The 4,017-nt window shown below is 43.2% G+C and overlaps 1 protein-coding gene across 1 annotated transcript in view; it reads left to right on the top strand.

Annotated features, from left to right (window-relative positions):
• Ywhae (tyrosine 3-monooxygenase/tryptophan 5-monooxygenase activation protein, epsilon) overlaps positions 1 to 4,017 on the top strand; it is a 53,510-nt gene that overhangs the window by 26,242 nt on the left and 23,251 nt on the right. The window lies entirely within an intron of this gene.

Below are 4,017 nucleotides of genomic sequence, written 5' to 3'. Positions count from 1 at the left end.
TTATTCTTTTTTGTTGTTGTTGATCGTCAGGGTGGAACTGTGGGCCTGGGCGCTGTTCCTCAGCATTTCAGTTCAAGGCTAGCACTCTACCACTTGAACCACAGAGCCACTTCTGTTTTTTTTTTCTGCTTATGTGGTGCTGAGGAATCGAACCCAGGGCCTCATGCATGCAAGGCAAGCACTCAACCACTGAGCCTTCCCAGCGCTCCCTTATTTTTTTTTTTGGGCTGGGGCCTGAACTCTGGGCCTAGGTGCTGTCTCTCAGCCCTTCAGCTCAAGGCTAGCACTCTACCACTTGAGCCACAGTGCCACTTGCGACTTTTTTTTTCCTGCTTATGTGGTGCTGAGGAATTGAACCCAGGGCCTCATGCATGCAAGGCAAGCACTCTACCACTGAGCCACCTTCCCAGCCCTCCCTTATTCTTTCTAAAACAATTTTAACAAGCTTTTTTTTCATACATTCATAGTACATCAACCTGTGTGCGTGTGCTTGTGTGTGTGTGTGAGTTTGTGCACGTTTTGGTTCTGGTACTGAGGTGTGAACTCTGAGTCTAGGTACTATCTTTGACCTCTTGCTCAAGGATACCACCACTCTACCATTTGAGCTATAGCTCTACTGCTAGCATTTTTGTGGTTAATTGGAGATAAGAGTCTCAAGGACTTTCATGCCTTGGCTAGCTTTGGATGGTGATTCCCAGATCTCAGTTTTCACTCAGGATTATAGGCTTGAGTGACTGACATCTGACTTTGTATTTTTATTTACTTATTTATTTATTCACTTATTTTTTGTCAGTCGTGGGGCTTGAACTCTGGGCCTGGATGCTGTCCCTGAGCTTTTCAGCTCAAGGCTAGTAGTACTCTACCACTTGAGCCACAATACCACTTCTGGTTTTCTAAATGGTTTATTAGAGATAAGAGTCGCACAGACTTTCCTGCTCCGGTTGGCTTTGAACCGTGATCCTCAGATCTCAGCCTCCTGAGTAGCTAGGATTACAGGCATGAGCCACTGGCGCCCAGCTGACTTTGTATTTTTTTTTGGTCGTGGGGCTTGAACTCTGGGCTTGGGCGCTGTCCCTTTGCTCTTCAGCTCAAGGTGAGCGCTCTACCACTTGAGCGACAGTGCCACTTCCGATTTTCTAGTGGTTTATTGGAGATAAGAGTCTCACAGACTTTCCTGCCTGGACTTTCCTGCCTGGGCCCAGGCCGTGACCCTCAGATCTCAGCCTCTTGAGGAGCTAGGATTACAGGCATGAGCTACCAGTGCCCGGCTGTATTTTTATTAGATCATTGATGCTGCTTTGTGTGTTTGCGCACATGTATATTTGCATGTAGGTGCATGCATGTGCCAGTACTGGGGTTTGAATTCAGGACTTAGCTATTTTTTTCCCTCAAGTATGTTCTACCACTTGGGACATACCTCTACTTCTGGAATTTCTTGCCCAGGTTGGCTTTGAACCTTGATCCTCAGATCTCACCCTCCTAAGTAGCTAGGATTAGAGGCATGAGCCACTGGCACTTATTTTTCTTACTGTTTCTTAAATATTGATGTTGATTTTGTGTGTATATGTGCATGTTGTATGTATATATGTATGTTTGTTGGTTGTGGGGCTTGAACTTGGGGCCTGGGTACTCTCTCTGAGCTCTTTTTGCTAAGGCTAATTCTCTGTCACATTGAGCCACAGAGCTACTTCGGGTTTTCTGGTGGTTAATTGGAGATAAGAGTCTTAAGGACTTTCCTGCCTGAGCTGGCTTTGTTGAACTGCAATCCCCAGATCTCAGCCACTTGAGTAACTAGGATTACAGGTGTAAGCCACCAGTGCCCAGCTAGATATTGCTTTTATAGCTTTGGTAGTTTTTGTGCTGGTACTGGGGCTTTAACGCAAGGCCTCCCACTTTAGTTTGGCTTTTTCCTGCATGGCTACTATCACTTGAGTCATGCCTCCAGTTCCTGGTTCCATTCCTCTTTCTACTGAAATTTTTTTTCTTTTTTGAGGTGCTAAGTATCAAACTTGGGTTCCTGCGCATGCTAGATAAATGCTGAAAGTTTCACCGTGTCCCAGTTTGTATTAGAGATTATTAACTTAGCTGCTGGGTACCAATGGCTTACACCTGTATTCCTTGCTAGTCAGGAGGCTGAGTCCTTAGGATCATAGTTTGAAGCCAGTGTGGGCAAAAAAAATTCCCATGAAGCTCTGTGCCGGTGGCTCATGCCTGTAATCTTAGCTACTCAGGAGGCTGAGATCTGAGAATCACAGTTCAAAGCCATCTCCAGCAGGAAAGTCCGTGAGACTGTTATCTCCAATAAACCACTTAAAAAACCCGAAGTGGTGCTGTGGCTCAAGTGGTAGAGCACTAGCCTTGAGCTGAAGAGCTGAGGGACAGCATTTAGGCCCAGAGTTCAAGCCCTATGACCGACAAAAAAAAAATTTCCCATGAGACTCTATATCCAGTTAACCACTTAAAAACTGGAAGTGGTGCTGTGGCTCAAAATGGTAGAGTACTAGCCTTGAGAAAAGAGATCTCATGGACAGGGCCCAAGCTCAGGGTTTAGGCCCCATACATAAAAGCTGATCAGCTTGTAAAGATGTTTACCCAGTTTTTTAAAGGTTTTGTACATAGTCGGGTAGGTTCCAGTGGTGGACTTTCTGTATGACAGTGGTAGGAAGTGCTTGACAGCAAAACCAGTTGCATTATGAGCTGGGGAGTAAATAGGAAGAGAAATTGGGGCATTAAGCCATAGTAATATTCATTATCATTTTTAGTACAGAAATAAAAATCACTTTTACTTTACAGGTGGTGATTGTTAACTGATTATGTCCTAATTCTTTTGAGTGTTTGAATTATGTCTCCAGCCTATAATTGTAAGTTGGCCTTAGATGTTGGACATTTTAGGTCACAGTCTGGTACTTCCCTAGACTAGAAATAACAGTATTTCAGGACAGAAGCAAATAATTTATTGCTAGAGACTGCAGAGGTTGGCATTCCATTTTTTTAATAGTAACTAAGGATTAGTCCCATAGCTTTACCCGTACTAGGCAAGCACACTGTGCCTCTGATATATTTCCTAGTGCAGAAATCAATTTTGATCACTGTATAACCAAGCAAACAGGTTTAATTTTTGCCCTTATGTTAGTAAAGTAACTGTAAAATACTCCATTAACCTGGCATTCATATTTGGGTTAATTTAGTGAATACTTGAATGTCTCTTGTGTGCCATACAATTTGTTAGGTATTTTGGATCAAGACATAAAATAAATCTGTATTTAACCAGAGATGAAATAAATTTATTTACTGTCCTTATGGATGCTTGTTCTAATTTTTTCTTCCTTTTTTTTTGTCAATTGCGGGCCTTGAACTCAGGGCCTGGGTGCTATGCCTGAGCCTCTTTTTGTGCTCAACGGTAGTGCTCTATCATTTGAGCCATACATAGCACCACTTCTGGGTTTTGAGTGGTTATTTGGAGCTAAGAGTCTCACAGGGACTTCTGCACTTTCTGACTATGAGATCTCAGCCCTCCTGAGTAGGTAGGATTATAGATGTGAGCCACTGGTGCCTGGCTAATTGCTGTTTTTGAAACAATAGAAAATATTAGGGTTTCCATCAATGTAAGGGCTAAGAATTGTTTTATAAACTTCAGTATAAAATTGGAGATGGTGATATAACTCAGAGTTCTTAACTAGCATCCTCAAGGCCCTTCATTTAATCTCTAGCACTGCAAAAAATAAGTTGTAAAACAGGTCTTCTGAGTAGTTAACAATCTCAAGGAGTCTATAGAGAGTAAGTTGGGATACTGGTACCCTTAGATATGTTAGAACAAGGAATATGGGCTGGCTGTAGATTAGTTTGGTGTAAAGGATGAGAAAATGAGGAAGATAAATAAGATGGAGGTACTGAAGAAGGAAGTCTTTTTTTGGGGGGGGGAGTCCGGTCATGGGGCCTGAACTCTGGGCCTGGGCACTGTCCCTCAGCTCTTCAGCTCAAGGCTAGCGCTCTACCACTTGAGCTACAGCACCACTT

Source organism: Dipodomys ordii, unplaced genomic scaffold, assembly GCF_000151885.1.
Source record: "Dipodomys ordii isolate 6190 unplaced genomic scaffold, Dord_2.0 Scaffold31, whole genome shotgun sequence".
NCBI classification, from domain to species: Eukaryota; Metazoa; Chordata; class Mammalia; order Rodentia; family Heteromyidae; genus Dipodomys; species Dipodomys ordii.
Note: the sequence above shows the minus strand (reverse complement) of the source record. Positions and strands in the feature narration are given on the sequence as shown.